This window comes from Anas acuta, chromosome 3, assembly GCF_963932015.1.
Source record: "Anas acuta chromosome 3, bAnaAcu1.1, whole genome shotgun sequence".
NCBI lineage: Eukaryota > Metazoa > Chordata > Aves > Anseriformes > Anatidae > Anas > Anas acuta.
Window position 1 is genome coordinate 53,335,392 of NC_088981.1, and position 22,939 is coordinate 53,358,330.

Below are 22,939 nucleotides of genomic sequence, written 5' to 3' on the forward strand. Positions count from 1 at the left end.
CCTCTGCCAGCTTTCCTGCTCCTGTATACATCTCCCACCCGAAATCCACAGGGCAGTGTAAGGTTTGTGTGGTGTGCAGAACCCTACCCCTTTAGCGGTGCCTCATGAGAACTCCGGCAGCTTGAGTTTGTTTTCTTTAAAAGGCAGTTTAGTCGAATAGATCTCAGATTTACAGGACAAAGGGAGAGAAAACACCCTACTAACACTGTCATTAATCTCACTGCAGTGGTGGAAAGAAATGCCATTTGTGTTCCTAGGGAGGGTCTTTGCTTTATGATCCAGCAAAGGCTGGATGCTTCCAGGCTGTTTGAACTTGTGCCAAATTCAATAGAGACCAACAGCAGAGGAAAACAAAGTCATTTGATTCTACAATTAACTAAATGCCTACTATAAAAGGGACATGGATATACCCCAGGTTAAGTCCACAATTTTAGCACTTTGACTCAACTTCGTATTCAGTCTAACTAAATTTATTATAATCAGCATTAACATGCAAATTGGGAAAAGCTGTACAGCCCAGCAAATAGGCTTTCTTTGGTCTTCATGCATCTTAAGGCTCTTTTGTACCATTTTGGTGATATAAAGAGGGCTAAATACTGATATAAATTATGTAAGGAAGGAGACATTAATGAAACTGTAGAAGGTACACTTAGCTCAAGCCGAATGCAACAGTATAACATAAAAGTGCAGATCCCCTTCTAGCATAAAAAAAAAAAAACACCCTGCACCTGGTGCTAGGAGATTTATATGTAAGGCTTCACGTTCATTTGTTCAGTCCTGAGAAGCTGGGGGACACATTGAATTAGCTACTATATAATCCATCGCATAAAGCACAGCACATAATTCACTCACACTACAGCTGAAAAACATTTGAAACTTGAAATCCTGTGTATTATCAATAATATGTAAGAGGCATTTAACCTTTACAATGAATGAAGTGTACATTTAGAATTAAATTTACTTTTATTCAGAAATAATGGCCTGTCCCCTGCATCTAGAATATGAATTGTTCCTACCTCACCTGCCACTTCTAACACAGAGAAGTGGAACAGCTCTCCAGGCAGCAAATATCTTCTCCTGTGCTTGTAAAGAGCGTGTTTACGAGCAGCAGGACTATTGTTGCTGCTGCTTCACAAATGCAAGGACACAGGTTGCAGGAGCAGCCCTGTACATGCACAGAGTAGCACAAAGCTACTTCTTCTGGAAGTTGCTTATGCATCAGCCTAGCCCCTAGAGGTGATGGTCTCAATACTAGGACTTGATTTTTGCTACTTACTGATGGACATGCATCAACTGGAGAGGATTGCTCAGCTTCAGCGACACCACACTGTATGCTCCTGCAAGAAGCCCTGCACCATGTTGTGTACCAATGTGGTTTTATTATTATTCAAAAAATATATATCTCAAAATAAACAAATAGACCAAAAAATGTGCATGAAAGTACCTGAGTTTAATTATTTTAGCTCTGAGGTAGAACATAGTAGTTCAGAACAGTCTCAGCAGGGAACTTAATAATGGAATTAACTTCAGTAATAGGTCAGAGTTGCAACAAACCTCACCCATCCGTGAGGTAGTCACATTTGTTACTTTAGTTCAACTTTGCCCAGTAAGCCAAAGGAAAGGAGTACAGAGGATGTACACATAAAAAAATCCTGGCTCTTGCTTTGGAAGAAACAGGAAACTAAATTACATTATCTGAGGAACTTCCTACAGCATGATTTTTGCAAGACAGTGAGATTTGGCTATCAGTGATGTAGAGCACTACTCAATTACCTTAGAGCAAAAATACTTTTAACATAGTCTGAAAGTTCAGCTGGAGGCTTGCTCTGCTAGGAGACAAAAAAAGTCACTGAGAAGTCTTTGTGGAAGGCCATAATCTAGAGAGTGATGTAGTACAGCAGGGGTTTGTAATTGTGGAGTTATATCTACTAGTACGGTACAATCCATGGAAGAGGTTGTACAGTGGAGCTTGCCCCGCTACCCACAAGCTATATTTGCACTGTACGCAGTGTGTACACACTAAATATAAAATTGCTTTATCCACACCTTTAAAAATAGACGTTTTATTGCTCTTCTTTAAAAAGAACAAAAAGCAGTTTTCTGTTGCTTACACCCAGCTAGGAACACCTGCCTAGGAGCATGTGAAGCATTGCTCAGTTTTGTAGAGATGCACCTCCCCGACCTCTCTGCGGCTGGGCAGCCTACTGAGCGATGGGGAATGCACAGCAAGGGAGGTGTTGCCCCAGAAAACAAAGAGAAGGAAAGGCTGCCTCTTCTAGACAACAATGAGATGAAATTTCCATTGGTTTCTGACCTACAACTGATCAGCATTTTTTGAAGGAACCAGTAGTATTTAACATGAGCTTCATTTAAGGAAGAAACAAAGGAAAGATTAAAAATGAAATTAAAGACAGTGACACAAAAGCACTGAATCTGGGCTGCAATACAAAAGTATAAACGATTCCTAACAATACACTGTTTCATGTTTCCTTTCCGGAAACCTCTTTACTTTCTTTTTTAAAATCAGCGTTGGTAGGAACATATTGTCTCAGTAAATAACATTTGTTACTTTCCTCTTTCCCCCACTCCCTTCCCACCCAGATACATGCTTATAAAGCAGAAGTGATTACAACAAATTCAGTGTCCAGACACTTGAGAAGATGTTGCAGTGAACCCAGACCACCCACTGACTTCATATGCTCTGTTTTTCAAGTCCCAAATTTTTGCAGATTTTCCACTGCCCTTGATAATGAAGAACATAAGTGCTTTCATTATTATTATTTTTCTATGCAAAAAAAAAAATAAAAAAAAAATGCAGGAGTGGGTCAAGGAAAATCTGCTAGATGCCAGAAAATCCAAGACATCCCACCACACATATTTTGCCTTTCACCTTAACTGGCATGCCACCAGTCAGAGCATCCTCCCTCCTTTTCAACTCATACTGTAGCTTAAAATCCAAACTGGTTTCTCTGTTTGCCTTCAGAAAACCAGTAAGTCACCCTAGTTTGCCTTTTTCATATGGAGGCTACTTATAGGAAAAGTAAACTAGAAAGGTATACTAGAAGTGCAATTAAGCCCAGAAACACAAAAGCTTTGTCGTGGTTCCACATGTCAAAGGTTTTATAAAGCTTTCTCCCCGTGGTCCACAAATTCTCTAAAATTTCCTGACTTGGAACAGCAGCTTGCATAGCGTATTTTGGCCTGGCTGCTATCACACAGAGCTATGTTCTTGGAGAGGCAGAAAACTGAGACACAGAGCACACTGGTGACAGGAACAGAAAAAGCATGGTTTAAACTGCAATTCACTGTTTAAAAAGAGTATCTAGCTATTCTGCTTCCGAGCCTCTGCAGAGCTAACAGGCTGGCTTTGCTGGCCACTTCCAAAGGTCGCCTGCTTCCTGCTGAGGAGCCTTCTGCCACATACGTCCGGCCTAGCTACTTTTGCCAGATACTTTTTGTCAGATCAGGTTAATTATTAACCCACATGACAAAAACACAAAAATGTTTTATTTTAATTGAAAACAGAGCATGTTGCTGACAAATGCTGAACAAGTGTAATTTACCATAAACAGTAGTCACGTGCTACATTTACATAGCTTTTGTCAGCAGTACTTCAGAAAAAAGCACGCAAATAGGATCCCTTCATCCTTCACTAAACTTGATCAATTTGGAATTGTTAAATGTTATATGGCAATGGTCTGTAAAGCAAAGGGCAGAGCACAACTTCAGTGAAGTACAGAAGCCAGAAGAAAAAATATTTTAAGGAGGTCAGGCATGAATACAAACTGAAATATGTCCAGAACCACAGAATAGGCCCCTTATGAAGAGTGCCATGCAAGTTTTACAGTCTGTAAACAATCCAAATTTTTGACTTCATGCTTCGCTTCAGAGGCTTCAATGGTACATCTTCCTTCACCAGCAGATAAACGTCTACCTCAGAGTAAAGCCCAGCTCTGTAGCTGAAAACCAACAGCTTGAGTGCTTGGAATCCAGCCTGCACATGCATTTGTTTAGCCTTATTTGAACTGTGAGGGGATCTTTACGTGACAATCTGTCCATGAAAGGTACTGTAAATTTCAACTTTAAACCAGTTGCTGGATTTTCCTACCTTATTATTACTGTATCGCCTAATGCAATTCTGCAGCTCCCATGAAAAAATACTTGATTTCTCATGGTGAAATGCAAGCTAAACATCACTAGAGAAAAAAACAGTAACGTAAAAAAAAAAAAAAAAAACATCGAAAAAATTATGAAAAAAACAGAAAGTGTATCCTCCGTACAAAATTCCCGAAGTGGACATTCTGAATATTGCATTAGTAGGACCCCTAATTACTGTGATTTGGTTCAAGAATCAAAAGGCTGGATCAGCAATTTTCTGTAATAATGCGTAATTATTATTACAAGAAACATTTTTTCTTGTTATTCATAATGTATTCCCCAGAAATTTGATTTAGGCAGCATTTAGGTTAACCACAGTCAACTGCAGCAGATAGAGATGAATGTGGTGGCAGGTTTCGGTTAAAGACCAGCAGTCAACACACGCTCTCAGGATGCGTGTGTGTGTGCTGAAGTGCTTACTAGTCAAACGGGATGTGTTCTTGAGGCAATGGGCAGGAGCTGTCTCAAGCATATGGTAGGCACTAGGAAAATAGCTAAAAGATATTGGTTAAAACCAAATCAGTCCTTGTGGATAGACACCAAACCATAATTTACAGCACAAAAGAAATGAATATTACGAATATTCTGGACTCCTGGCAAGAAGATACTTTCTCATTAGAGAAAGTAACTCCTTTACCACCACTAAATTGAGAACCGATTCACCTTCATTTCTTCTTTTTCTCTCAGGTAACGTACATACCAACATGAGGATGTGGATGCCACATGGCCCAGTCAGGCAGCCAGTGACCAAACCCTAGAAATTGAGATTTTATGACATTACCAACCCATGCTCAGAGTGGGAAAAACACCCCCGACTTAAATTTCACTGTCAGTATAAGACCTCATCTCTAGAAGCTCTGGGAAGTGAGAGCAGGGATTCCAGAGCCTTGCCCAGTTAACAAAACCTGGTTAACCATACAGTTCAAGTTGTCTTTCTTACATGTCCCTGCCAAAACACACTCCTCTCCTCCTCTGTGACCCCAATGTTTCTCCCCGCTCGTCAGCCTCTAATCACACTCATAACTCACACCATATCAGGGACATGCTGCAATGCCTGGAGCACTATCCTTCAGTAGGGGCTGCAAAGCAAAGCTGCTGAGGGAACTGAACAGCTGTCCGGAGGACAGATGAAAACAGGATGTCATTTATCCTCGTTGGCAGGGCTGGAGGTCTTGTCTAAGTAGTTAGAGGCCACAGTTTGCTCTCGGGTGATGGCTGCTTAGTGGTTCACGTGAAATGAGTTGTGGTCGCAGACAAAGCAATGGTGGAGAAGTGCTCACCTAGCAATGAGGCACTAATTAGCCCTGCTGCTAGTTGACTCCACAAAGGTCACTGCTAGGTCTGGATCACATAGTGAATTACCCCCATCCCGCTAATGATGCCAGTGTTAATGAAGTGACAATTTGCTCCCATTGAAAGATTAAGTCAGAAATGACTGCCTTATCTGATGCAAATATAACAGGGAATTGGAAGGGCTCTGCCCCCTCCATCAGCCAGTGCATTCTCAGAGAAGGGGGAAGCAAGAGCAGTTCCAGAAGCTGGACCTTCTGCCCCCGGACCCCTTTCCTGATCACAACTTCCTGGAGTTTCTTACATTCCAAAAAGCCATTATTTTTATCCTGGAATATGGTTGTACAGAGATAAAAATGCAGCATGTGAGAGCAGCAGTAACTGTATAGCAAGAGTAAAAAAGATTTCATGCCACTGTGCAAACACACACACACAGAGCTGCCTTGCTTGCCAGTGTAGCTGAGTACAGACAAGAGCAAGGTTGGCACAGTTTTTAGCCATGTTAAGGGCTCCCTAGAAAGCTTCTCTTTTGACTTTTTTTTTTTTATGAAATGTTTATTGAATTAGATGTATGTAAATGCTTTATAAGGAAAAAAAATACCACTGCTTTCATTCTAAATTAAACATTTATAGTTATTCAGAAATTTAGTCTTACTCAATTTCCAAAGAAACCAAAGTTTCCACCCACCCCAATCATTTCAAAACATTAAAGCTCATGAGTGTCCAAGAAGACCCACAGTAGTAACGTGGAAGTTCTTGTTTAATGGTCTGGGGAGAAGGTAGAAAAGAAACTCTTCGGGAATTTCCAGTGTTTGGAGAGAATGCAAATCTAGAGCAACTAGGCAGGTAACCAATGCAGATTAAGTCCAAATCTAGATTAGGTAGTGACAACTGTGAAAATATTGAGGGAAATAGCAGCACCCTTGGTTGTAGGCAGGTGAGACACTAGTGCTTCCTGCTCCAGAAGACAGACACACACTGCACCCTGTGCAGGAGGTCCACATCCATCCACATCCTTTTCAATTTAGGAAGCCTTGGCTCCCTTCATACTTTTTTGTTGTTGTTGTTGTTTTTACTTCTGAAGAGTTTACTTGGCAGAGGGAGAGAAGGGTCTGAAATCTTTCTCAGTGTGGTGACTCTAAACCAGCCAGGGATATATCCAAGGAGTAGTTCTTCACCTTCAAGACTTCTGTTGACATCACAAACTAGGAAAGGGGAGCCAGTGATCAGGATAATTGAAGTTTGGATTACTTCAAGTGTATATACATATATATTAATTTCTCTTCTCTTAAGCTATTATTGCTTTTAATGCAAATAATTAAAGGTATTTTAATTAAGATATTTTAAAGGGATATAAAATGATTAAGGGGCTGAAACACCTCTCCTATTAAGAAAAGCTGAGAGAGCTGGGGCTGTTCAGCCAAAAGAGAAGACTCAGGGGTAAGCTCATTGAGGCTTTTCAGTACTTAAAGAAGACTTATATAAAAAAAAAAAGATTAAGAGCTACTTTTTGCTCAGTCAGATAATGGCAGGACAAATAAACTAAAAGGCAGCAGATTTAGATTAGAGGTTAGGAGGAAGTTCTTCACTGAGAGGGTGGTGAGGCACTGGCACAGGCTGTCCAGAGAGACTGTGGATGCCCCGTTCCTGGAGGTGTTCAAGGACAGGTTTAATGGGGCCCTCATCAACCTGATCTGGTGGTTGGCATCCCTGCCTATAGATCTAGATGACCTTTAAGATCCCTTCCAACACAAGCCACTCTATAATTTTAAGGGAATGGGGAGATGCATCTCTGACTAATGATGGTAGCATGTGATGGTCTGAATTTGAAGTCCATTCCAAAGGAAAAGCAGAATTAACAAGGAAGCTAGAGGTAAAGAGCTGGACCAAGCCTCATGTAAAAGTAGTCCTGGAGCCAAATAAGATGGTTGAAATCTTGCAAGAGTTAACACAGCTTAAACTAAGCCATTCCTTCTCTATGACTCAAGAGGAGCAGCAGAGGAATACATGAGCTGGGGCAGAATGACCCACACAATCATAAATAAAACATGTATCAGGTAATACACTTCCAAAGAAGACACTGAAATCAAGGGTTTGAAGTGTCAGTTGGCAGTTTGGGATGCATCTCTTTTCCAACAGCCTGCTTAGACAAATCAACTTCCAGTGAGGTTACAGATCTGTGAAGGCTTTTAAATAGGTTGGGGCAAGTATGAACCTTCACACTTCTTGATCTCAAAGAGAAAAGAAAGGTCCACATCCATCTAGGAAAGACATTTCCAGCTTCAAGGCAGGGAGGGAGGTGGTAGTGGAAAGAAACAACTTAAACAGAAGAAATAGCTTCCCACATTTTCACATTGTTGACCACCAACCATAAACACAGAAGCTGTATTTCCTGGAAGCTCTTCGAGCAAAAAGACAGCATCATAGGCTGAAATGCACCTCCAGCTCACTGGCAAAAGTAGCCTGCTCATTCACAGAAACAGATCCTCACTGCTTTGCCAGCCCTAAGGGAGACTGCGAACAGAGCCTGGAAATCAGTAAATCCCAGAGTAAACCAAAGCTCAATTCTATAGACCTGGTCTCAATTTAATAACATGCTATTTAGAGGCTACTGAATGCCTCTCTAGGAAGAGCTCATCAAGTATTTTAAAAAGAACACAAATTACTTCCATTACTTTTAAAGAACAAAACCCCTTTACCCTATCAGTGTGGGACAGGACAGGTCTGTGCCACTAAATACACAGTAAGCAAAGCTCTGGGCAGAAGCTTACTGCAGTTGTTCACAGTGCTGGCAAGGCAATGAAACAAACAAAAAACCAACAAAATTCCCTGAAACCAGTAACACCTACCAAGAAAGTTTCTCCTGTTACAGAAGTGATCAAACATTAGCATTTTCCTTTCTACTCACCCTTTTTACATAATTATATGGGGTCAGATGGGGGTAGCAGAGGCTGAAAAGCAGGAGCTAATGTTAGCACTGTATATTTTTATGACCTTTGGTGTGTTTACAGAATACAGAAGCTATTGTCTGGAAGATATTCACATCCCTCCATGCTGAAGGGGAGGGAGCTGGGAAGAGGCTTGGGAACAGTGCTCTGATGGTGTAGGAAAGCCAGAGCCAGCATGCCCACAGCTGTGGATCACTGATCTCCCCACCCCAATGCTTTGCCTAAGTCACCCCAAGAGCAATTAAAAACTGTAAAATACATACCAGCATGTGACAACGAATGGGAAAGCAACATTATTTTTACCAAGAAGGCAACAGAATAATTCTTAGCCTTCTGTTGAAATTTTGTACATAGCTTTGGAGCCCACGCAGTCCCATTGTTTCATATTCTAGACAACTCCTAGTAAATACAAGATAAAGCAATACACACAATGGTGTTTCTGTTGCTGTGACCCAGCTGCAGCAGCTCACCCTTTCTTTCCTGTACAGCAAATGCTTCTGTAGAGGAGTCTTCCCTCTTCCTCAGCCACAGAGGTTCCACTCCACTTGATTCACCATCAGCCACATTTGTTGCTAAACAAATGCTAGAAATGGTGCTTTCAGAAGCTCTTTGACCGCCACTGGTGTCATTGGATGCTCACTGTAGTGCAGGCTGTTTTGATGGGATGGCATTCTTACAGCATGAATAGACCCCATAAGCAGAAAAGGGACAGACTTATGCTTGCTTGGCTAGAATGTCACATGTCTAAGAGATAGGTATATAGCTTAAACAAACCACCTTCCTGCACTTCTGTACACTGATCTCAAGTCACTTCAGTGGCTGCCTTCTTTTCTGTTTTAGCTACTTAGATTGGAAGCTTCTGAAAGGAGGGATTTATTTATTTATTCATTCATTCATTTATTTTGGCAGGGTGCTTGCACCAGATATTTCCCAGCTGCACTCCAACTGAACATGATACCTCCAGATAACATCACTACATTATGACTGTTTCTGCTCTTTTTTTTTCCTCCCCACATGCTGCAGAACTCTGGTCAATACCATGAACCAAGGACCCAGCAAATCTCCTGGCCATCAACTCAAAACCACCTTTCCACTAGTGTTTTTTTTTTTCTCCTCCTTTATTTTTTCTACTGCGCACAGCAAGCAAATGATACTGGCTTAAGGACCTAAAAAACTGTAATGAACTAATACAAGACAGCAACATATTAACCTTCATTGTATGAAATGGTATAGTGATTAAATTATCAAGAGAAAAAGGCCAAGTCAAATCCACTGTTGATCTATCTTGCAGAAAAATGTCACCAATCTGTCATGTCCCTTTATCTTCGGAACAATCCTTGCCTGCTTGTGCATCTGCAGCCTCTAACAGCAGAAGTGCCCAGATGTGACCCCCCCACAACAGCACACCAACTTCAGTCAGTATGCCAGGCTCCCCACAGAGCAGGAGAAGGCTCTGTTTGGAGTCCTTCCTTCCCTCTGTCACCTTCAGCTTCCTGTTTTCAAGAAAACCCAGACAAAGACAAACCCCTTTCTATCCCTAATTCCTCTCCACTTTGTAAATCCTCCTCCAGTTCCAAGAGCCATCATCATACAGAAGACCTACATAATCTAGAAAGTCATCTGCCTACTCAGAGCCTGCCCTATAGATATGTATAGAAGTACGGGGGTTCTTAGATGGGGAACACCAGGCCGCTGGTGACCATGAATAATTTGCACTGATAAAACTCTGTCAAAGAAACTGTTACAGCCTTTGGCTCCTGTGCCAATGCACTATTTCATGAACTGATTTAAAGTCTCATCCATGTTACTTCCCTTCTGATTTGGTACCTTTTAATATACACTAAGTATCTGTTGCTGTCAAAACACGGATGAGCTTTTTGCACTCCTTAACAGGCCAATTTCCTACAAATCCCTGACTTCAAGCTAATGTCTCAGACTCTGTAAAGGCCATAATTCATTCTGTAAATATCAGAGCACCCAAATTTTTGATATTCAAGTGAGAAACTTGCATTTACATTGTTTCAGACTGTACCAGTACTGGAAGGAAGAAAGTTAATGAGAAAGAAATTGAGTATTAGGTTTGGAGGAGTCAGACTTCGAGAAGGGGAATTTTGAGATTTCCCCCCACACTTAGATAACCCCAGGGTCCCCCTTTGTACTGTGGTCTCTGTGCTCTGAACAGGTTAGCAAGCTGGTTGGAGGGGAGAAGGGGTGTAAACACCTAACAAATCTCTTGTAGGATGCTCACAATTTACTCAGAAAGGAACTGTTACTCCAGCTCACGTAGGTTAACAAAATAAACATTTCCACATGTTTTTCCTCCAGGCAGTTGACCACTGCCTTCACAAACCATTACATGTTCATATCCCAGTAAGCCACACTGCTTTCCCTCATCAGCTTTGTGAGGCATAAGGAGACTCAGCCATGTAACAGCTCTCCAGACTTCCTGCAGTGTCAACCTGGGGGACATCAGTAGGTAACAGGAGCATCCCATCAAGTATTCCTCAACTAATGGGTCAGAGCTGGCACCTCAGTTAAGGAGGAAAATCTTTTTCCCCCTCTCAAGTGAGCTTTACTTTATAGAGTCACTTAGGAGTCTTCTTTGAGCTAGGGACCGGAGCTGCCTGCTCCCTGTTAAAACTAGCTTAGAGGAAGAGGCCAGAACATGTTCAGGCTATGCTACTAGCTCATTATGCTGTTCAACAGTTCACATGGCAAAGGCTGCTCTGGGAAAGATACTAGATGCAGCACCCTGAACATATAAACCACCATCAACCAGAGTTACTGACACTCATATAAGAATACCACAGCTGGATCTTGATCAGAGACCACGAGCCAGCAGTTTTTCCATCCTGGGATCTAACTCCTACATGCTTTGTTTTTAGCAGCATACTGGCCTGCCAGATCTGTGGTTGTATCATTCTTGGAAAAGGCTGCTTGTTATGAGAGTAGGAATGGATAAAGGGGTCTGAGACCTAAAGAGCAGCCAAATTGACGAAATCAGTTCACATTTTGTTGTTATTTAAAGTCCAGTAAACGCAACCATAAGAACAAGGGAAGTCTGGATGAAATCCCGTAGATTCTTTGGCCTGACTAAACAGTGCTATACTGGAAGCTGAGACAGGGAGAAAAGGCTTTAAGCCATGCTTTTATCCCCTCTGTCCTTGGGCTGACCCAGCATGGCTGTTGGATTTGGACATGTCTGACCACTTAGAGGGTCTGTTTTCCAAGGGTTTGGAGCTCTCCTATCATGACACTCCACACAATCTGACTCTGCTAGCTTTGAATAGAAAAAACTTGCAAGTGAGGGTTAAAACTTCAGTTTTGCAAAGAAAAATAAGATGAGGTGCTTTTCACATTAAAAAAAATAAATATCTCCTTTCTTGCAGCATAGCTGAAGAAGCCAACAGCTTAGCACAAGAAAGCTACCTGTATTTTTACTCATCATTTCAGAAGAACCTTGTGGTTTATGCTGTTGCTGTATCCACAGAACTACTGGTACATGAGCTAGCTAGATTAAAGTTACCCTAGACATGCCTGCATGAACCACAGTCACACATTCAGCTGCAGTACAGACGTATACAGGGACTGGCAGAGCAATTTCTTAAGCATAAGACAAATTAAGCAGAATGCCAAGTTTGTGGAGTATTTATTTCCCCTAGCTTGTGTTGCCTCCCATGGCTCAGCTCCAACCCCAGCACCTGTTCCCCCAGGCTGACTATCACAAACACATCTACAAACACCAACAGACTTGGAAATCCCTGCTCAAGCAATGGAGGTCACAGTGCTGTAACACCAACCTACGTTTAAACCCACCCATGGTACAACCATACAAGATATGCCTTGGAGGGAGGTAGAGAATGAAAACAGAGTCAGAGCCTCCAGAAGCTAATAGTTGCTACTGTTCACAGGCTCCTATTGCTTGTTTGTTTTGAGGTGGAGAAAAGACCTTTGAAGATCTTTAGTCTCAAATCAAGATTATTGCCAATATTAGATAAGTCAGCCATGGTTTTGTCTGACTGAACCTATAAAACCACATGGGTCAAGACTGAAGAGCCTCTCCAAGTACATATTTCAATGTTGCACCACCCTCATAGCAAAAGCAAATGTCTAGTACCCCAAAATTTTCCCATAATGTGAGTGGGTGTTTCACAGTCTCCCAAGCAAGAGCATGTTACAGCTGACCTCTGTAAAAAAACACATTCAGTAGTTGCAACTTACTAGATCACCTCTTAGACTCCTCTCTGCCAAACTAAACCAGCGCAGCTGCCCCTGCTCTTCCCCATAGGTCACATGCTCTGGGCTGCTGAACACTGTGGTAGATCTCTACTGGACGCTCTCTTCCCATCCTTCTGAGATGGGGAGTCCCTAAAACTGAACACAGTATTTGAGGTATGGCCACACTAGTGCGGAACACAAGAGGCTAGTAACTTCCTTCAGTCTGCTAGCCACACTCCTCCTATGGTAGTATACACAACAGCGCAAAATTAACAAACTGAGTAGGTGTCTAATTTGCAAAGAGACTGCCCTCCTGGATTATTTGCAACCTGGCATCTACTGCAACTTCCAGGTACTCAGCAGGGCTGTCACTCAACCACTCCGTCCCCAGACTGGCCAGACAAGGGGTCATTCCACCCTACAATCAGGACTTTAGTCTTCTCCCTAGTGCATTTCATGAGATTACCTTTAGTCAAGTCCACTCAGAATTTAAGTTCTAGCATTTAGCTTGTCAGTCAGTCTGCCTAGTTCACAAATTTGCTGGGGGTACACTGAGTTGTCTGGGTCACTAAGAGCTTTTTTTCAATATCAGATCCACTATTAGTCCATGAGGCCCTTTGCTCATTTCAAGCCACCAGAGACCTAGCTTCTGAATCTTGTGGTCCAAGTTTTCAACATATCTGTTAATCTGAGAATGTTGCAGGAGATGGCATAAGAAGCCTCAGTAAAGTTGAAGTACCTTAATCTTTCCCTTCACCCACATAGCCAGTCATTTCATCATACAAGGTCATTGTGTTTGTCAAGCAGGATTTAGCAATAGTAAATTGAAACCTGTTGACAGCTCCCAGTTACTTTCTTGTCATTCATGCATTTGGAAACAGACTCCATAAGGAACCTGAGGTGAGCCAGCTAGTCTACAATTTCTCCAGACATTCCTGTAAGCTCAAAGAGAGCCACGTTTACTGTTTTTTACTACTAGCATCCTTGCAGTATCTGTATTGTTACTCTTAATGTCCCTCACTAATTTTATCTCCCAAATTCATCACTAAACAGCCAAACAGCACTCAGCTGACTTATGTTTCCACTTCCTATATGCTTTTTTTTTTTTTTGCTTCTTAGTTCAACAACAAGCTCCTTCCTTAGTCAAGCAAGTTTTCTACCTAAATTCCCGGCCTTCCAGCCCAACAGGTTCCCAAGCTCCTAAGTTTTCTTTCAAAATCTGTAAGCTCTCCCACCTCATAACAGAATCCCTTCGTATTCTGCTCCCCAATATCTTAGATGCGCCAAAGTCTGTTCTGCTTAGAGTCATGACTCCACAGTTTACCTGCCCAGCCTTATTCTGGGCTCTCAACTGAGTCATCTCAGTCACAGCCACTTCAGCCCAAAGCACAACCTTACAGACAGCTTGTGACCATGCATGTAAACTATTCTTCCCCAGTTCCTTGGTGTCAAGTGGAGAGCTACCCCACCTGCCCTCTTTAAAGTGAACATCAGGAAACTGTCACCAAAGACAAGCCCAGCAGTCTGGGCACTGCCTGTTTTGCTGGCACAGCACACTCTCAGCAGGTGTCTGAGTGGTATGAGTCTCCCTTAAGGACCAGAGGGTGAGACTTCTATTACTTGTTTGTAGGAAGCCTTCTCCCCTTCACACACCTGGTCAGACAGTCTAAGAGACCTCCTCTTACCCCTAGCCCTCAATCTTTCTTCTGCCCTAACAAACACAGCTGAAAACCCTCTATCCTAAATTAACAAGTCTGTCTGCAATGTTTTGACTTAGTTTAGTTACAACTGCTTGTTTTCAGGCGTTTCTGTGTACACTAATTGATTAAAAACAAGTATGCTCTATTTACATTTTACATTTTCAAAAAAACACATTCTAGCTGATAACTGGCAGCTAGTATGACAAACAATTACACATGCAAAGGGTTTTCTCCTGTAGAGTAGTGACTGTTCAAAAATAGTTATAGATTGAATTATATGATTTTTTTTTTTAAATTAGAGCTGGAAAAGCTCACTTGGAAAACTAGATGTTTGCAAATTTTTGACTTAAAATCCAAACCAGACTTTTTTAAAAAAAAAAAAAAGAATACAACTTTACAACTACATTTTTATTGTCAAAATAAAGGCTTACAGGAAATGCAACACTGAAATTGTAAAGAAAGTTATTTCTAAAATTACCAGAACAGCCATCTTTTTACATTCTTAAATAATAATGTATTGTTAGCAAACTCACCAGAAATAACTACAATAGGCCTCTTGCTCAACATGACTTGGAAAACAGCACATACCTTTCCAATCAGTAACGCGCTAACATCATCCTGCATTTCCAATGTGGAAGACCACACAGCTGCCCTTCTCTCCCCTTCCTGTCTCTAAGATGCACCAGCATTAAACAGCACACTTTCTGGTTGCCAGAGCAGAGTCTAATTTAAAGTATTTGTTTAGTCTTGGCAGTTGCACATGGGCCATAACACCACAGATAAGACCTGTCACACAATCACACAGTTCTAGAAACAGCATCCCCTCACCTTCGGAGTCTTATAGGCATGTTTGGCCATCATCTTAAAGCTTCCCAGCATAGCAGAGAAGGGACTGGAGGCCCCAGATATAACAGATGATCCTTCCCAACTTTAATCCCCCAAATGAGAAGGAAATAAGCATTCAGCTGTTCTCTTCACTTTCTCAGAGTGAACAGGTATCATGCATTTGTCATGCTGATGGATATTAGAAGGTTGCCTGTTGAAATCCACCAGAAATAGCACATTTGCTCACTTTCTGAAGGACTGAGACAAACACCAATGTTTTTGAGTAGTCTTAAAACAATCTTGAAGATTTATTACCTTAAAGCAAGCTTTTCACCTCTTAGGCCAAATCACAATATGAATCTCTCTGCAGACTGCTTGTGTCCTGTTGCCAACACCAAAATAGTAGCCCCTACACAGGTAGAAACTCCCTTCTCTGAAAAACGTCTCCCTGCTCCTGCAATGACAAGGAGATCATTGGACATTGAGCAAGAAACTCAATAGTACGTGACTGTTCTGCACAGATAAAAAGGCAGATCAGCCAGGCCCAAACTATTGTGGGTGCAAACCTAGCATGCACTAGGGCTGGTAGGAGTGCCAGCCCCCTGTACCCTGAAAACTACAAGAAGGGCAGGTTAGAGGTCTTGAGGAATACACAGGAGGTCCCTCAAGACACAGGAGAAGGAGGACAGGAAAAGTGGGATGCATCAACGATATAATGACAACCCTTGCTGTGACCTACTGGCACAAGATCAGACAAGCAGATCATTAAAGAAAAGGGATTTCTATTTTCAGCCCAACAGAGTGAGGCTGTTTTCTGATGTCCAAAGTGGGAGTTTTGATGTTTTGTGAAAACAGTTTCAACATCACAAGGCACTTTCTCTGGCTTGTAGGTTCAAAGGAAAAATGTGACAGGACAGGATAAAGAGCTTGATTCAGACATGGCTGATAAACATATGCTTTATGGCACCTGTCCTGTAAATTTGATCCTTCACCTTTCAGAGTACACTGTAGATGGGGGACCACCTACAACAGAGGTGGGACAGGACACCTTTAAAAAAAAAAAAAAACAAAATCAGAAATAAATGATAAGGAGAGTATAACTATAGGGCTAAAATACATTTCATAGCAAACAAGCCTTGCATTCTTTCAATAGGTCTTGTCAGGTTAACAGTATCAAGTTTACATGCTCTTAAGATGGGTTAGTTATTGTAGCCATACAATTATTATTATTATTATTTTTAAACAGACATCTCTACTTTTTTCTTCTGGTCATTCTTCCCCTCCATTGCAAGGACTTACTAAAAAGTATTTTTTTGTAAAGTTATTTGAATTTTAAATGTAGCACACATTATTGCATTCTTTTTTCAGTTAACTGGAGTTAAGTTAGTTTAAATGCCACTCACAGTGCTTGACCTCCTCATGCCTAATAAAATAAAATCCTTCCAATCTTAATGAAGGAGCAGCATTGTGCACAAAGCAGATGATAGCTCTGAGAATACTTGTTTTCCAACTTCTGCCATGTGCTGCTTGGGTGCTTTCCAGGGAGTTATTTTACTTCATTGTGCCTCAGTACCTGTGTAAGAAATGAAAATGTTACCCATGAGCATGCTATAGGAAACAGATATTATCATTGTGGCAAAGTCAAAGAAAACACCTGAAAATTGTTTTTGTGATTTAACACCTTAAAAATTATATACCTCTCTCACCAGTAAATAAGACTAAGATGCACTTCTTCCATAGCACCATTTTTGCACATGGGAATAAGGACTGCACTTATGAACAGTAAGGAGTGATGCATGTTGTTTATCACAGTGTAAGAAGTCCCAGCAGAGATGGCTTGATCACAGTGATTCTTAGCGAGATGAGCCATCTTTACATACACAAATGAAGTCCGTAAGTAATCGCTGTGCTTTCTTCTCTGAATAGGGACTCGGGGAATCTGCTTCCCTGGGGAGCTCTAGAGAAAGAAACCATCAACAGTAGCTAAGATAAAATAATTATTTCCCAGTGACACGAAAGTCACTAAAAAAAATTCCCATGATGGAAAAAACAGATAAGTCACTTAAGTAATCTGGCATGAAACAGATAAATAAGAAGATCCTTCAGAAAGAATTTTAGCCTCCTCAGAACCACAAAAGAAACCTGTATGCAACTAAAGAGTTATACAGAGCATCTCTATTTACTATTTTCCTGCCCGAGGGCAGCTAAATGGTTCACATTAGGAGCAACATTCAATAAATATTTAACTTTTTTTAGAATGGACTTTCAGCGATCAAAAATTTCCTTTATATGGAATACTTATTCTGGTACATTGGCTAATACTTCACATACTCAACGAACAGCCATAAGCTCCAAGTTACTTTGAATTCATGGAAAAATATCAGCATGAGGAGAGAGAGAAAAAAAAAACATGTTTCCATGTGAAAGCATAATGTGCAACTTCCTGAAGTCAGCCCCCTCGTGCAATGGAACAGAATCAGCCAGCTCCCTCCAGTATCCGCCTGGCTGCTAACAAATTAGTGATGAAGTATGCAGAAACTCAACAATTAGCATTGTGTTATTAGATACTTCCTATCAAGAAGTGGGACACAGACACTGCTTATTCCAACCAGGGACCCTTGGACCGATTCCCCAGTGTCTCTCTTCTCACAGTGCCCACGGGATGCCCATGCTCAGGACCTTCTGGGGAACCCAAGGAACTCAATTTGTGCTCATATAGGTCCAGCCAGCTCCTGGCAGAGGCTGAGCACTGCAAAATGGGCCGTGAAAGGATGCTGGTCCACTGACTGCTCGGGGCTGGTGCTCCTGTGCTGCCTCCCCTGCTCCAAAGGGGCGAGCTGGGGGACCAGAGGGATGAGTGGGGAAAAGCAGGTTTCTCAGGAGAAAAATAAAAGCGTGAGGCATGCAAGTCATCCATCCAGGGCTGCGTTTGCCTGTTCTTCTGCCAGCGTGAGCCGCTTACATCCCTGCGAGCAGCCTCGACGCGTTTTTGCGCCGTCCAGCAGTGCCCTCCAGCGCCCGCGGCCGGCCCCTGCAGGGCTCGGTGGGGGGGGGGGGGACCAGCAGCCGGAACGGGGGCAGAGGCTTTCCGGAGAGACAGAAATTGAAATAAAACCTGTAGATAGCAACAGAGGGTCCCTAAGCGATGGAAAGTATTTTATGCCTTCATTTCACTTGCACAGCTGAATGCCAGATCACCAGAAGACAGCGCTTGCAGGACAGGATATCTCCTGTGCTCTTCCCTTGTCATGGCTTGTATTGCCACAGCACAGTGATCGACCATAATCACAGAGCTTGATGTCCCCTTCAGGGACGCTTGTGTTCAAGTCACATTTTCCTCCATGAGAGGCTTGGGAGGGCCCTGGGGTGGTCCTGCAGCACTCCCCAGCCCTCTGTGTGACTCCGGGCAGGAGCAGCACCAGAGCTGGGTGGGGAGGTCCCTTCCAGAAAAGCCCCTTTGGTCATTATAACTGGATGCCATGCTGCTGAAAACTCAGCAACTGCAGAGTTGCTCTAGATTAACACCATTTTAGTGCTTAACTCCATAGTAACCTTGCAAAAATTTACAGAGTACCATTTCACTAAGCCCACAGAGAAAACTTTTGCCATCCACCCACCCCCTGGGCAGCCCCATCCTACCAGACATGGCCCTGGAATGACAAATGACAGCTATCAGCTTCCAAAGAGACCTAATGCCAGGACTTGCTTCATTATTTTTAAGTATAATCATCTTACCCTTCTCCTAGAGGGAACAAGTGCAAGATGTGCTGTGCCTTGGCTAGCATCCAGTGTCTCTGACACTGGGTCGCATCCCCCACATCTCCACAGAAGCAGTCTGCCAAAGTTTTTCCAAGTCCTTAAGAAAGTCCTCACACCAGATCTTAAGGATGACTCAGCAAACAATCCTTACTTCTCTGCAATGCTGTTACAGTACACTCACAAAAGAGAAATTAATTCAGAGTCCTAAATTAAGTTTAAAACTCTCAAAAATGACGTAGCAATATATTATCAAAAATAGACACCCCCAAAAAAATACCCAGAAGAGAAGGAATAACACAAAAGTTACTCAAAGCCTAATGTGGAAATGCTAGGCTTCAGAAAGAAGACAGTTTTCTCTATAGAAAGAAGAGGTGCTTCCCTCTTGATTTAATTAGAGCAAGCGATCCAAGTTCAGGAATGCATCAGACTTGTTCATTAATTAAGAAGAATCAAAAGTGCATGGACAACTACTTTGACTTTGTAAGGTGATTTGTACATTTCTATACCACAAACTGCATTAAAACCAAGATACATAACCTTCATACTACTTTAGTATAAAGCAAAAAAAATGGTTAGGCAACTGATAATACATATATTAGGAAGCACACAACATTGAATGTTCCAGTATCTGGACCGGAACATTCAATGTTTTGAGTTCATCCAGATAAGTATAAAAATGCTCTAGCACACACGTTGTCCAAATACAGCAGAAGAATTCTCACAGTCACGCCAAGCACGCTGCTCAGTGACTCGGACCAGAAGCATGGATCAACAGAGACTGGCTTTACTGCTTTCTTTTTTAAATAGAAGAATTCCCTAATATTTTATTGGTTACTTAAGCACTTTGGGTACTGTAATACAAAGAAAAAACATTTAAAACTTTGAATGGTGCCTTTTTGTTAAGGTTACAAACCAAGAACTACTTATCTAAAGCAGGATTTGGGATTTCACTATTAAAGGGCTGCAGCAGAGTCACCCTGGAGACTGCAATGGTCTGTCACAGTTCTGTAAAACAATACCCTAATCCCTTGGACTTTCTTAAGCTAATTTTGGAAGTTGCCCTGACATTCATAATGCAGCACTTTGTCTTCATGTATTCATTTGCTGATACATCTAGCAGTAAATAGTTTTTTGACACTGTTGCCCTAGCAGTCATTTTAGTTTGGTTTTGATAGTGTCTGTGGGAAATGTGATATTTTACACTAAAAAGAAATAAAAGAAGAACAAAGTACAGAACAATGAGAAAACTTTCCTCTCATGTGAAGGCAGCTCAGCTGGCATGGAAGTAGATGGACTCACAGATGTGAAATCAAGGGAGGCTTTCCGGTGATTGCTGAATCATTTCTTCCTTTGTTATCGCTACGGGGCTTCCTGTCAGCAAATCAATAGTGCTTTCAGGATCCTGCTAAAAGGCCAGATCCTATTCACTGAGGAGCCCCGATTAGCCATGTGATGTCAGGGGACCTTTCAGATCTAATGCAGTAACATTGTACCCGAATAAAGGTTATCCACATCCAGAGGTGGAGGAGTGAAAGCAAACGGGAGCACACCCATGCACCACTCTTTGGGTCCATAATAGATTTTACAACATGGATATCAAGGTTCATTATGTTGTGCCCTTCTCCTCTATCAGATAAGGGAATATTATTCAACAAGATATGTTATTTTAAGGGAACAAAACAAAATACATCCAGAGTCTTCAATGGAACAAATAAGCCAGTTTTAGCAAGGATGCAATGTATTGAATTCACAAGGGTAACAAAGACATTCCCTCTTTAGGATACTAGATGACAAACTCCAGGTAACAGATACTGAAAGCCTTTTTTGATACTCTCTGTGTTAGATGCATGAATTCCTCCCCCAGATACACAGGGGGAGAAAAATAGAAGTAGATGCTATGCCTTTAGGGTTATAGCAGGAGTTCAGAATCACTACACACAGCCTCCCCTACTGGCCAGCCTCCATCAGGGGATCCATTTGGGAGGTCCCACTGCTGCCCCTGACCCGAGCACGGCTCTGAACCACAGAGTACCTGCACCTCACACTGTCTTGGGGCAGCCCGATTCTCATCTGAAAGGGGATCACACCAAAAGAAAATCACAAATTTGTGACCAGGCCTCCAACTCTTGCTGTTTCTACAAGGACTGCTGTTGACATTTTCCATTTCCATTAAAAAGAGTATAAACAGGTATCAAAATGACAAAGCTCTAGCATAATTGTGTTTAGTACTTTAGGAAAGAAGCAAAATCACTTTCCACCCAAGAGGGTCCCTCATGGAGAAGATGTCTGCCTCTAAGCTCAGTAGTCCCAGAGTGGTACTGAGAAGTGAGCGTTGTGCTTTTTTTTAATAAAGGAAAAATGAATTAAAAGAAGACACACACAAGATTCCTTCTGCAGGGAGCTCTTTTATCTTCAGCAGCAAAGACATGATAACATGACAGGTTAAGACTCCAACAGGGTTTTACTGCCAATCAGGTACTTGCAAGATGACCAATTATTCTATTTGGGAGTCTGAATAGGCATTGCCCAGAATCCTCCAGTTTCTTTGTTGTGCTGGGCTCAGATCTCTGCTCAGTCCATGCACCACTCAGTGATAAACCCTGCCAGACTATAATAAATCCCCAGAGCTTACTTACTGTGCTGCTGCTTTAGAAAGACAGGCAATAGTGAGTATAACACACATTTCAAGCTCCTCCTGCTCGCTCTAAAGCGCACATCGTATTTCAAAACATACATCCAAAAACATGAGGCCCTCCTTCTCAATTAAAGCAACAAGAAGCCTATGGCCAGCTAAAGTCTGAGATTCAGAGAATATACTGATACTACATAAACAACAGCTGAACAACAACATGCAAAAAAAGGCTGCTGATGTTATAAATAAAACTGGGTTTATAAGATCCACTATGAAAAGTGAGTAGCACTACTTCTGAAAAATACAGTGTACAAAGCTTAAACTGTAAGAGCTTTGTGCATGTTAGCCAAACTATAGTTGTAATTTTATTCAAAAGTCACTTTTCTTAAAAACTAGACTGACATTTTAATACCTGCTGAAATACAGTTATAGTTCTGTTATTAGCTTTTGCATAAACAGAGCTAGTTTCTCTAAATTCCTAAGCAGTTAAGTACTTCTGTGTTAATGGTGATTACCTCCTATATCACACTATCAATATTGTCATTAAGGGGGAAAAAAAGACACTGGTAAGTATAATGTCAAGTACTGAAGGTCTGTACTGCATTGAAGACCAAATAACGAATCCACTGTGAAGTTCCACTACTAGCCAACACACATCTTAAGCCACGTAACAGAATTAAGTTAAGGACAGCACTATCTTTGAAGAGAGGTCGATGTTTTAACATGAAACACTAGATTGTACGACAGAGGAACACTTTCTTCAGGTTAATTTGTATCCTTTTTAGCTTCAAGGTTTAAAGTTTCATTACCTGCTACTTCAAACAGCCCTGTCCCAGCTTTTAGAGACAGTGGAATGTGATAGGTATGATGCATGCATAAGCAGCTAAATAAAGTAAACAAATAAAACCCCTGAATACTACAATAAGAGTCTGCTGTGCTATATATATCAAGACACTTTAGCATCTAAATTGAAAGTAGTAGCTACATCTCTTATTTCTTACTGAAGCCATAGACAACCTTAAATACACAAGTAAAAGAAACTAAATAAAAAGCTGTTATTTCTTCTATAATTTGATCATGTGTTCTTTCCCTAGACACCCTTACTTTATATGATTTTCCAATATACTTTATTTTCTTAAGCTGTTTTTAAGCTGAAATTGCTTTCTTCATCTATGCTAATCCCTGAAACAGAGTGTTCACTTTGATCAAAAGCAAACAAGGAGGCCCCCTAGCAGTATAGTACAGGAAGCTACCAATAATATGTTAGCTGAAAGCACGACTGTCTCTTTCCACAGAAAGTTTGCAAAACAATAGTACTCACAAACACAACCATAATATAATTTTCTCCATTTTCAAAGCTAACTACACCTCTCAGATAAGAACAGAAGACATAAAAGCAGATAAGCTAT

The 22,939-nt window shown here is 41.5% G+C and overlaps 1 long non-coding RNA gene across 2 annotated transcripts in view; it reads right to left on the minus strand.

Moving 5' to 3' along the window:
* Positions 1-19,395, minus strand: part of LOC137854115 (uncharacterized) — a 71,623-nt gene extending 52,228 nt beyond the window's left edge. For both annotated transcript variants that reach the window (XR_011094960.1, XR_011094959.1), the window contains exons 1-2: positions 18,875-19,395; positions 16,543-16,712 (exon numbers count right to left, since the gene is read on the minus strand). This is a non-coding gene — a long non-coding RNA (uncharacterized lncRNA). The remainder of the gene's footprint in view (positions 1-16,542; positions 16,713-18,874) is intronic.
* Between the last annotated feature and the right edge of the window lie 3,544 nt (positions 19,396-22,939).